The sequence below is a fragment of the Puccinia triticina genome, chromosome 6A, assembly GCF_026914185.1.
Source record: "Puccinia triticina chromosome 6A, complete sequence".
Classification (NCBI taxonomy): domain Eukaryota; kingdom Fungi; phylum Basidiomycota; class Pucciniomycetes; order Pucciniales; family Pucciniaceae; genus Puccinia; species Puccinia triticina.
This window is the reverse complement of record NC_070563.1, coordinates 809,800-823,228: the sequence shown is the minus strand read 5'-3', so window position 1 is coordinate 823,228 and position 13,429 is coordinate 809,800.

Below are 13,429 nucleotides of genomic sequence, written 5' to 3'. Positions count from 1 at the left end.
TATTCTTCTTAAATTCCTTTGAGGAATAAAGAATTTCTGCTAGTTGAAACCTGATGGTAAGATTTCCGCTTGTATCTTTTAAAATTGTTCTTGCTACCAAGCTCCTGAGAAACCTTGTAATGTTTGCTCTTGTTTTGGGTAGGCTCCTTCACATGTTGAATTTCTCAAGGTTTGGGTTTTGGCCCAAGGAAACACCAGCTGAGGCTCTTGGAATTCTAGCAGAGCTGATTGCTTGCGGGCCATTGACACAACATGTCAAGCAGAACCAATATAGCATTGGACAACAAGCATGGAAAATGATGCAACTTCAATTAATAGCAAATATTTCAAAACACTACTCCCCACATCATTCCTGAAACAATCAAAGGGAGCCAATCTAGAATATGATGATTCAATATAAAATTAGCCCAGAGAGCCACAGAAATTTGAGTAAGAATAACATGTTCAGATTGAAATTGATACCCAAGATTGTCCACTCATCATGTCAAGCAGACCCAACCTGGGAAATGCATGCGTACTAGAAAACTGGCAAAGATATTAATGAAGATTCAATCTAAAAGAACTGTTAGAGAGGAATTCAATTCTAGAGAAAACACACCAAAAATTAATTGTTAAATATTTAATACATCAAAACGTTTTCAAATTTACTACCAAATCTTGGTGTTCAGATTGAAATTCATTTTAAACAATAGATGAATCAGGAATTTTGTCGAAGCGTTTCTCTTTTCCAAGCTCACATATCAAGTTTATATACAGCTTTATTTCTTATGAAATGACTCTTTGTAAGCTTCAAGGATTTATCTTGAGCATCTTCTAAACCTCAGAAGGGTGAATTTCACTCTTTCACAAGAAGTTGAGGAATATCTCCTGGACATTTGGGAATTCAAGTTGACAAGATCTTCTCATGGAAAAGTTTTTTTTATCCTTGCGAGAGCCTTAGAATTCAGTCTCAAGCCAGATTGAACCCATCTCAAACTTGCCTTGAGCTAAATTCAGCATTGATCTAAGTTTATTAAAACCACAGATTCACCAAAAAAAAATTCAAGGGTTTCCCCTATACCCAAGCAATCACAAAAAACAAAAAAAGAAACAAGCTAAACCAACAAATAAACATAAAATACCACTTATAATAGACTAATATACAAGAGAAGCAATAGATTTAACGAACTCCCAGCCTGTGACATGCCACAGGTGAAAAGAGACCGGTGTTAACCCGCTCAGCCTGGCGCAAGTGCGTGGGGCAAAAGTCGGGGCTGGAAACCCTTCAGCCAATTGCAAGTGCAATTGGGGAGGGGGAGGATCACCACCAGTGCTCTGCAAATGCAGGAGCAGGGTGGATCACCTGGGGCATAAACCTCGGTGCAGGAGAAGCCCCCTTTTATATTCAAGCAGTCTGATTTCAGTGACTACGCCACTGTGAGCGTTGCAAGGTGATGGTTGCAATGATGCATACAGCAATTCCAAACTCGGGCTTGCTTGTATCCATAGCCACTGTCACTACTCCTGAAGCCTACCAACCCAAGCCACGGCAATGCACAAGTCAAGGAGCCAATGACGGCCGGGAAGGTGCAGCTGACCAAACTGTTTCTCTTCTGACTTCAAGTTCCAGGAACTCGGCATGCTGATCACCTCATCTACAGTCGGGCCAACAAAGTGCTTACGGATACCAGCCCGACCGGCCCCAGAGATTTTATTCGGGCTGGAATATGTTCACCAGCTGGCCGAGAGGTCTTCCTCTTGGTGGGCTGGTATACATACACCAGCTCGCCAAGAGGGATTCCTCTCGGCGGGCTGGTATACACACACCAGCTCGCCGAGAGGGCTTCCTCTCGGCGGGCTGGTATACATACACCAGCTCGCCAAGAGGGATTCCTCTCGGCGGGCTGGTATACACACACCAGCTCGCCGAGAGGGCTTCCTCTCGGCGGGCTGGAATACATACACCAACTCGCCGAGAGGGCTTCCTCTCGGCGGGCTGGAATAAGATCACCGGCTCGCCGAGAGGGCTTCCTCTCGGCGGGCTGGTATACACACACCAGCTCGCCGAGAGGGATTCCTCTCGGCGGGCTGGTATACACACACCAGCTCGCCGAGAGGGCTTCCTCTCGGCGGGCTGGAATACATACACCAACTCGCCGAGAGGGCTTCCTCTCGGCGGGCTGGAATAAGTTCACCGGCTCGCCGAGAGGGCTTCCTCTCGGCGGGCTGGTATACACACACCAGCTCGCCGAGAGGGCTTCCTCTCGGCGGGCTGGTATACACACACCAGCTCGCCGAGAGGGCTTCCTCTCGGCGGGCTGGAATAAGATCACCGGCTCGCCGAGAGGGCTTCCTCTCGGCGGGCTGGTATACACACACCAGCTCGCCGAGAGGGCTTCCTCTCGGCGGGCTGGTATACACACACCAGCTCGCCGAGAGGGCTTCCTCTCGGCGGGCTGGAACAAGTTCACCGGCTCGCCGAGAGGGCTTCCTCTCGGCGGGCTGGAACAAGTTCACCGGCTCGCCGAGAGGGCTTCCTCTCGGCGGGCTGGAACAAGTTCACCGGCTCGCCGAGAGGGCTTCCTCTCGGCGGGCTGGAACAAGTTCACCGGCTCGCCGAGAGGGCTTCCTCTCGGCGGGCTGGTATACATACACCAACTCGCCGAGAGGGCTTCCTCTCGGCGGGCTGGTATACACACACCAGCTCGCCGAGAGGGCTTCCTCTCGGCGGGCTGGAATACATACACCAACTCGCCGAGAGGGCTTCCTCTCGGCGGGCTGGAATAAGTTCACCGGCTCGCCGAGAGGGCTTCCTCTCGGCGGGCTGGTATACATACACCAACTCGCCGAGAGGGCTTCCTCTCGGCGGGCTGGAATAAGTTCACCGGCTCGCCGAGAGGGCTTCCTCTCGGCGGGCTGGTATACATACACCAACTCGCCGAGAGGGCTTCCTCTCGGCGGGCTGGAATAAGTTCACTGGCTCGCCGAGAGGGCTTCCTTTCGGCGGGCTGGTATGCATACACCAGCTCGCCAAGAGGGCTTCTTCTCGGCAGGCTGGAATAAGTTCACCCGCTTGCCGAGAGGGCTTCCTTTCGGCGGGCTGGAATACATAAACTAGCTCGCCGAGAGGGCTTCCTCTCTGCTGGCCGCAATACGTTCACCAGCTCGCCGAGAGGGCTTCCTCTTGGCGAGCTGGAATAAGTTCACGGCTTGCCAAGAGGGCTTCCTCTCGGCGGGCTGGTATACACCAGCTTGCCGACAGGGCTTCCTCTCGGCGGGCTGGTATACGCTCACCAGCTCGCCGAGAGGAAGCCCTCTTGGCGGGCTGGGATACATTCACCAGCTCGCCGAGAGGGCTTCCTCTCGGCGGGCTGGAATAAGTTTACCACCTCGCCAAGAGGGCTTCCCCTCGGCGGGCTGGTATACATATATCAGCTCGCTAGAGCCCTAACTTAACACAAGTCCCCCCTGGTGGGAGCGCTGTGGCTGGCGGCGAAGCCGCCCCTCCCGCAGGGAGGGACTTGTGCATTATCCCAAATTTTACGCGGGAGCAGAAAGTTCATTTGGCTGAGAGGTTTTTAAAATTTTTATAGCTCCTCCCCCAGCCTCTCCACCAATATGCCCTATCTGTACCCTATGCTACTTTTCTTTCTCTACATTTTGGTCTACTCAGATTTTTTCTATCTCAATCTGTTGACCTTTTCAAAAGATCAAAAATGCACAAGTCTTCCAAATGAGGCTCCACTTGTTTGGGACTCCAGGAGTTGTTTTTCTGGCTACAAGATAGATAAGTGGCTCAAATTGATTGCAAGAACAGAACCTACAGCTCTGTGTATTCAGTTTTTCTATATTGGTTGGGATTTTTAGTGTAGCAGATCCTTTCTGCTCCTGCTTAAATCAAGACATAACTCATAAGCCTCTCCTGCGGAGAGCCCTCCGGGCGGGGTCCCCCGGACCCTCCGTTCAAGAGGCTTAGTTAAGCTAGGCTAGAGCCTACTTGGCAGCAAAAAATATCCGCACCCGCGGGTATTTGCCGCAGGTACCCGGGTACCTGCTTTCTGCCACCTCAACAGGTGCGGGTGCGGGTGTTGAGAATCCCGGGTTTTCATGGAGAGGTACCCGCACCTGTGGCGGGTACCCGGGTACCAAGTGACATCTTTAGTGTGGGGGTATTTCCGAGCCTTTATAATCTCAGCATTAAAGCATCTTTGTCATCTTTTGGTGAATCTTGAGGATTCAAAATGGACAATATGCCTTCAAGGATGATGTTGCGTGGTTTTACTGAGTGGGAGATTCTGGAGTGTTCCCAGATAAACAAAAAAGGAGATTACAAGGTATGTGTATATGGAACTGAGCAGCAATTTCTCTGTTCCTTTTTCATTTTTGTTGGCCCAGGTGCACGTAGTGTGATGGGTCTAAGAGCCTCTAGAATGTGCTTTAACACAGCCAGCTGTACCAGGTGTTCTTTATGTGCTCTGTTTGCGTAGCGTTAGCAAAAATCCCACAGAATTTCACTCAAGCCACTATGAGTAAGCAGGATTCCAGTGTCCACTACACTGGACCACATCTGCGCTCCAGTTAGCTGAGCTGGCCCACTACAAAAAGTGCATGTTAAACTCATTATCATCTTACCCTTGCTGGCCACTCTCAATGTTTATGGTCAGAATCTGAAGTACAACAAGATGGCCCCATTTCAAACTGAATTGGATGCCACTGCCACACATGAGTATTGCAAACTTGGAAGGATAAATTATTAGGAATAGGATTTGTGGGTGAAAATTGAATAGGTTGAACCCCCAAAAGTGCAGCGGCGAAGCCGCCTTGGACTCTAGTTCAACATTAATTCAGCATGGATTGACCACAAGTTAATTGAGTGGAAATTGAGTGTAACTTGCTGATAGAGTTCCAGAAGTAAGTTTAAAAGGTTAAAAAAATTATTGAATGATTGGAATTGCATGCAAGTGCTGAGCAAGCTCCCCTGGTATAACCCCATGATTAATCAAAATATATTATATAGTTTCAATAGAAGAAACCATTGTTTCTGCCAAGCAGTTGACAATTCATTGCAGTGTGGTTGTACATATGTTTTCAAAGAGTTAAAGTAATATATACGGTCAAGTTGCAGTTGGTATCAAAATGATATCAGACCCTTTCCAACATGACTTCATAAATATTCAACATAACTTCAGCAAAAATTCAGCACAAAATTACACATCACTTGGAGCCAAGTCCTTAAAGAGATCTTAAAGGGTTCCTAAAGAGAGGGGTGAAGGCACTTGCACGCAAGTGCTGAGCAAACATCTGTGGTGCAGGGGGAAGTTGAGATATTATAGAAGAGTATTAAGGCAACATGGAACACAGACAAAGGTATCAAGTGGAATAAAAAAAAATTGATCAATACAATTTGATCAATATACGCTATACTGATCAATATACAACATCGCAAATTCATCCATGTTGGTAGTGAGACTTGTGACAGATTGCGGACTCGTACTCCAAATCAGAGGAGCGCACGCGGAAAAAAAGAGCACAGAGCACGGCTGCGGGCGCAGTACCAGACCCGCGCGGGGGTTTTGGACAAAAGACCGGGGCCCCAATCACTACTTGACACCTGAGGCGAACATATGAGAGCACACGCACAACACAGAGAACAGGGCGCACACAACGCAGACTGCGCACACTCAAATGAAGCATTAACACCCAAGCAAGCAGTGCACCCCCCTTCTCTTCCCAAGGGAGCAATGCCCCAAACCTAGGTTCAATTCCCGCCAACAACAACCCCAATACCCTTGGCACAAACCCCAAAAATAATCCCGATGCACGACTGCGGCTGCGCAAGCAGACTGGAGTTCAATTCCCAAAACAAAATCAACAATTCTAATCACCAGCACAAGGGTTCAATTCCCACTCCCTGCAAAACACAAAAACTATCAGATCATGGGTTCAAACACACGCTCAACCAAATTTATACCTCAAATCTCAAACAAAATCAGCTCACCACATCTGCGGAGGATTGCTGCTCAATAAACACTCAAGTCAAAGCGTTAATTCATTACCTTTTTGGATCAAAGCTCTCCATTGTGTAAAATCAAACACAGTCATAAGTCATAATTGACTGGGGACAGTCAATAAGTTGGCGGAGGATGTGTTCGTTATTCCTGTGTTTGCAAGTGAAAAATTCAAACTATTAAGAGTACCCTCTAAGATACCAACAAATAGATGTCAGAAATGGAATCTACGGCAAAGATAACCCTTAGTGACCCACTGAAACCACCCTCATATCTCTACTGGATGAGAAGATACACAAATAAACACCTTTCACACACCAGTTTAGGACATTTCACATAGGAGTTCACACATGGTTTCACACACAACTCAGCTCTAGAATACTGTGCATAGGATATTGAATTACTTTGTTTCTTTTATTTTCTTCCTTTTATTATACTCAACCACAAGTTGGCCGCTGTTTTCACATTGCATATATATGATACTCATGTAACCCCCTAGAAGTTAGACCCCCTCTTAGTTTACTATATAATGAGGCCTCTGCCTGCCAGTTGTTTCCTTCCCTCATGCCATCTGGCTCCCATCATCTGTCTATTCACCTGTCACAGTTATTTATTACACTTACATATCACACTCATAGTTGGTTTCACAAACCTTTCACAAGCCTCTCAAGGTACTGGGTTCCAGCCCTGGTGGAAGCATAGCTTTCAAACCTTGACCTGCTCTTTTTCACTTTATATACCCTCTGCTCACGGACCTGGGTTCAAGCCCTGTCGAAGTCATCAGTGCTTTCTGCCCATTTCAAAACATCTCACCTGTTCCTTAGACACTCAGAACTTTTCACCATACAATCCAACTATACTCTTTGTCTTTGAACATCTCCTTATCACTGAATAAAACTGCCAAGCTTAGCTTGGTGGTCTTGTTTTCTGATATCCAGAAAGGCAGAGTTTTGCACCTCATCCATACCTTTCGACATTCAGCAAAAGGGTCTGAAGACACCTTTTGAGTCTTACAACGGAGCTGGGAGGGCTGGCAGTCTTGCCTTGGGCCAGAGCTGGAAGAGCTGGGATGGTGTGTGTTGGGTGAAGCTGGGAGAGCTGGCAATATTGTCTTGGGCCAGAGCTGGAAGAGCTGGGATGGTGGGTGGTGGGTGGAGCTGGAGGAGCTGACTCAGTGCCTGCATTGGGTGAGCTGGATGAGCCATGAGGTCTGTGCTGGTGAGCCAGCCTCCCCAGCTCAGCAATGAATACGGTCCCAAACTGGAGATGAGTACTTTTTTTTCTCGGTTTGGGACCAAAGAATGTGGATGCCAAAACTCGATCGTTCCTGTTTGAGGACGACATGAAAACAAGGACTCAATGTTTGCCACCCAGCCAAACGCATTTGTCGCAAAAACGTTGTGAACAAACGTTATGACAACGCTCGAGTCCACCCAGCCAAACGCATCTGTCGCAAAAATGTTGCGAACACACGTTATGACAACGCTCGAGTGACCCGGTGGTGTGACGTTTGTTCGCAACGTTTTTACAACAAATGTGTTTGGCTGGGTGGCAAACGTTGAGTCCTTGTTTTCATGTTGTCCTCAAACGGGAACGATCCGTGCATTGGCTTGTCCAACGAGTCTCCAACAGCCATGCCGTAACTCCGACCATGGAGTGGTGCAGCCTGTTTGGGGGCACCCCGGCAAAAAGATTGGGCAGGAATCCAACACCCAAGCTGATTGCAAGCATTGATGCAACCAAGCTGCTTGACCCCTAGGCCAGGCCAACATGACGAAAATCGCCAATATTGACAAGAAATACACTCGAATCTGGACCCAATCATCCAAATCCGACAAAAACAGACACTCAACGTTGAAGACACGCTTTTCCAACCTGTCTCAAGCGAGGCCTCGAGCCGCGGAGGCGAGGTGGATTGGTTTGTCCAATGTTATCCAATCAAGGATTCGTTGGAAAAACGAACACCGATCAAAATTTTTGACCCGGTGGTGTATGACAACGCTTGAGTAACCCGGTGGTGTATGTCCTTCTTGGGGCGAAGTTGGAGCAATGCGGGCTGGCTGGGGGAGGGATGCGCAGCTATTGCATCGTTGACATTGGTTGCTATATTTGACGACCTTTGACGACGAGTGGTGTTTCCGCCGTTGAATTCGGCTTAGCGCAGGCTTTGACGAAACCGATGTGGATGCTCTTACAGTGTTGCATACATACTTAACTGAATTTCGATTATTAAAAGGCTCAAGTATACCACAGTTTGCGTCAAACTGGATAGACGAGTGTGAAGAAAAATACAATAAGACCAGGCAGGGTCTGCTGCTTTAGCTGGGGAGTACCAACAAAGGTTGTTGGTCGCTGAGCAGGAGGCATAGGTGGCTGGGGAGTAAGAAATAGGAGTAACTGGTGGCGGAGTGAGCCAGCGAGTGTACACTAACAGTTGGACTAGAAGTTGCATGTGCGGTTGTCAGGAAGAGGAGTTTCCAGTCTGTGAGGAGAGACTGCCTGAATTATTTTCCAGACTGTAGTCAAGACCACTCGCGAGGAAACCCAATCTCGGAACAACACATTTGATCAACAGTTGCATCTTTTCTGGATACAGCAAGTCAGATTCAACCCGAACAGCTGATCCTGTGCAGATAATTTTTAATGGAGTGCAGAATTGCCAATCACAATTTGAATGTGTTAGTTTTGGCTGAGCCTGCAACACTGCTTATGTGTAAAAGCTGGGGATTTGGATAAGGTCACCAGGCTTACCGGCGTGGGTGTGGCGCTGACGAGTGGCATCAAGCTGCATGCAGCCATGACAAGGACAAGCGAGGTGAAGTGTTTCGGTGGAGACATGACGGGCTAGGGACTGCTTGGTGTGCGTGTGTTCAGCATCAGCATCAGCATCAACAGCATGATTTGGGTACATAAGGTGTTAGAGTAGTAAAGAGGCTCACTTGTGTGGGTTCGAGTATGTGGTTGTATGTGCTATGTGAGCAAGTGTGGTGGTGGAGTGAGTGGATGCAGGAGGGACGGAGATGCTGGCGAGCATTTATATATACTGCTCACCCCCTCTAGGCCAGCTCTGAGTCAACCCTCAGGCTCCCGGCCTCTGGCGTCTGCCAACAAGCAGTCTCTCGGCCCATCTGACCTAGCGTTTCTCAACGGAAACCTCCTGTGAAGCGTCCCACAAACTTCGGGAAAAGGCCTCCGCATATCCCGCACAGAACATTTCCCTGTGTTCCATACCCGCACAGAACATTTCCCTGTGCTACATATTTATTTGACGTATTAATTACATAGCTCCGAGGACCCTCAGCTTCCGGCCGCTGGCGTCCGCCAACGAGCAGTCTCTCGGCCGGCCTGAAAACCCTTGGCGCTTATGTACATACAATTTGAAGATTCACATTGGCACCTGTGAAGCTGATGTGCTAGAGACGCCGACGTCTGTGGGAAAGGGCCTCTACACCACGGCCACGCGTCAGCCTTGCTGTAATCGACTGACATGCACGACGTTCACTTTTTAGAAAACGTTGGCGGACGCCAGAGGCCGGAGCCAACGGGTCGACGCGGAGTTCACACCGATGGGAGAGGGAAAGTACATAACAATGTCCTGTGCGTGCCCGGATGACCCCATATAATCACTCTGCGCAACGGCCTCCTTGCCTCCCACCCCCTCAGCCCACACCAGCCGATCAATTCAGCACACCACACTCATCGACTCTCTCACATCAACTCATAACCCGTCAACGTGAGTCTTTTCCATCAGTCGTTGTCCTGATCCAACTTGTGACAATGTTGATGAATATACGCAATCACCCAGCGATCACCAGTCCGTCATGGTTCAAATAGCGAAATCCGCCATGCTTGCTCTTGTGCTTCTTGCATGCAGCTTAGCAGCTCCGGCCAGTGCCGCCCCCCATGTGAGTCTACATGGTTTATCCAAATTCCCACTTTCCAAGTATCCGCGAGTTGTTCCTGATGGTTGGACTGAATCGAATTTTTTTTGTGGATCTTGATGAGCGAGACAGGGACTGATGACTGATGACAGCGGGCACGAGGTGGGTCGAGTGCGCGATGGGTGTGGAAGGATGAGGATTGCAAGTGTGAGACAAATCAACAAACAAGAAAAGGAGAATGAGAGAAGAGAGAAAGAAACAAGAGAAAGAAACATACCTGATGACAGCGGGCACGAGGTGGGTCGAGTGCGCAATGGGTGTGGAAGGATGAGGAAAAGGTTCTTCCACACCCGCTGTCTCAGGTGTACATGAGGATAGGTGAAATGTAGCTAACAACAGTGTGACATGTGTGTGGCATACGGACGCGGAAGCGGAAATGGAAAAGGAGAAAGAGATACAACGTGAACTAGCTCAACACCCCCCCTTGCTGCAGACATGGAACAGAAAACAAAGAGAGAGGAAGAAAGAAAAGAAGAGAGGAAAAGAAGAAGGAAAGTGAGGATGTGGGAGAAGTGATGGAGAGAAGAAGAGGAAAGGGAGAGAGGTATGAGATAATGGATAGGGAATGGGAAGGGGAAGAAGTTGGGGGATAGTCGACGGAGAAAGAGAGAGAGGTGGACGCCTATGGGGCAATGCCGAACATGAACCTGTGTTTTTCCAGCGCGACCCGCGGGAGGGGTTTCGTGAGCATATCAGCCAGCATGTCCTTGGTGGACACATGAAGAAGCTCGATGTCGCCGTCTTGGACACACTCCCGGATGAAATGATAGCGGGCGTGTATGTGTTTGGTCCGTGCATGGTGTTCTGGATTTTTTGCCAGGGCTTCGGCCCCCTCGTTGTCGACATGTAGGGGTATCGCTGTGTCCGGACGGAGTCGTAGTTCGGTGAGAAGATGTTGGAGCCACAAGCCCTCCTTACAGGAGTCTGAGAGAGCTTTATACTCGGCCTCTGTGCTGGACAACGAGACCGTGGCTTGTTTACGGGATTTCCAGGAGATAGCCCCGTTTCCCACGCGGTAGGTGTACGCAGATGTTGAGTGCCTGTCATCCCGATCCTCCGCCCAGTCCGAGTCGGAGTAGCCGGAAAGTGTGAGAGGTCTGCCTAGTTTGAGCTTGAGATCTTTTGTTGAGACCAGATAGTTCAGAATTCGGAGACCGGCGTGCCAATGAGCCGCCGAGGGATCTCGTAGATGTTGTGATAGTCTGTTTACGGCAAAAGATATATCTGGGCGGGTGCACTGTGACACCCAGAGGAGTGAGCCGATGAGTTGGGGGTAAGGACCGGGCAATGGTGGGTCTGTCGAAGTTCGATGTCGGAGATTTTTGAAGTTTGTATCGGTGGGAGTCGCTACAGGTGTGTGTTGGTTGTTGAGAAACCGCTTGCAGATTTCGGAGATGTAGTGAGATTGGTTGATAAAGACCGCTTTATTCGGGATGTCTCGAGTGATCTTCAGGGAGAGAAAGTGGTTCAACTCCTCATCTGCTCCAATTTTAAAACGTTTCCCTACATTCGATATGATGGAATCAACAAACCCCGGCTCGCCTACGATTGCTAGATCGTCGACGTGGGTTGTCAGGGCTCCAATGAGTTGGCTGGAATGGATCTTGAAGTAGAGGGTCGGGTCATATTTCGAGTTTTTGAGTCCCAGTTCCAGGAGGGCCTTGTGGAGCTCGATGTTCCACTGACGAGGAGATTGTTTCAATCCATAAAGAGAGCGACTGACTTCGCAAACCCAGTCGGGGTGTTGAGGGTCTTCGAACCCGGGCGGTTGTTCCATGAAGATCGGTTGGTCGAGGTGACCGTTGAGGAACGCTGTCTTGAAATCCACCTGACGGCCTTTCCAACTCTTGTTGGCAAGGAGAGAGAAGATTAGCCGTAAGGTTTCCAGCCTTAGAGTTGGTGAGAAAACCTGATCGTAGTCCAGACCCTGAACCTGGGTGTAGCCCATCGCAACGAGTCGGGCCTTTAGCTTTTGGATAGAGTGATCGGGCCGGCGCTTCACCTTAAAGACCCATTTAGATTTTATTATTTTTCTTTTGTCCGGTCTCGGGACCAGCCGCCACGTTTGCATGCCTAAGAGTGAAGCAAACTCTTCATCAGCCGCTTTAAGCCACCGATGTTTGTTGGGTGACTTGAGGAGCTGTCGCCACGTTTTAGGGGTGTCTACCTCTGAGTCCGTCACGGTCTTTTTGGACCACTGACCGTAGCGATCAGGAGCTTTGCGCTCCCGTCCGGAGCGGCGAGGAGGAGGCGGGGATGCTGGTTTTGGAGGCGATGGAGGGCGTGGTGACGAAAGGGCTGGCGGGGAAGGTGAGCGCAGGGGAGCGGGAGGGGGTGAGGGAGAGGGAGAGGGCAGGGGCGGGGCAGAAGGAGAGGGAGAGGGAGAGGGAAGAGGGGGAAGAGAGATGATGGAGAGATCGGGTGATTGCTGACCAACTGGTGAGAGGGATTGAGGAGACTGAAGATGGTCGGAATCCGGAAGGTCAGAGTCCGAGGAGATTTCTTGTGGGAGGCGGGGCGCATTTCCCGGAGCGTGGATGGAGGCTGTCAGGCAACGATCGAATCGAGGTTGAAGAGGAACGTTCAGCAGGGGAAGATCCGGTGTCAGCGTGCGGGCAGGAGGCTCTGAGTCAGAGTCTGACGAGGGGTTTGAACCGGAGCTATGAGGAGTAGGGAGAGGCCTGGCTTCCGGAGATGCAGTGGCCGGGATTTTGGTGGGTTGCAGTCGTAGCCAATCCATTTCCGCAACGACGGGGGAAGGAGATGGGACAAGCTTGGAACCGTACGGAAAAGAGGTGTCATCGAAAATAACATCCCTGGACTTTAAGACTGACCGGTGCTCCAGATCCCATAGCCTATAGCCATTTCCATCGGAAAGGTAGGATAGGAGGATGGAGGTGCGGGCCTTTTTGTCCAGTTTCTTGCGATTGGCTTCCGGAACCTTGTACCAGGCTAGGCACCCAAACGGATGGACTGAAGTGATGTCAACTGCCGGCTTGCCAAGGATAGATACCGGGGGTTTGAAACCTACAGGAGTGTGGCAGGGGAGTGAGTTGTAGATGAATAGGAAGTGCCGAATCGCATCCACCCAAAAAGATTTGGGTAGATTGGCAGTCAGGAGTGAGGACCTGACAAAATTGCTTATTGTCCTGTTTGTCCGTTCCGCTACCCCATTCAGTTCTGGGGAGTGGGGAGGACCCGGCTTGTGTTTGATACCCGCTTGAGATAGGTAGGTGGTGAACTCGTTTGATATGTATTCGCCGCCGTTATCTGTTCTTAGTGAAAGGATTTTGTGGGCACCATTTTTCTCAAAGAGAGCGCGGAAAAGTTTAAAACAGGCGAAAGAATTGCTTTTTGATTTCATGGGATAGACTGATAGAGACTTGGAACAATCGTCGACAAATGTAATGAAATATTTATAACCCTCCCTTGAGTTTACCTCGTATGACCCAACATCAGAGTGAATGATCTCGCCGGGTCGGGAGGATCGGTGGGATGACC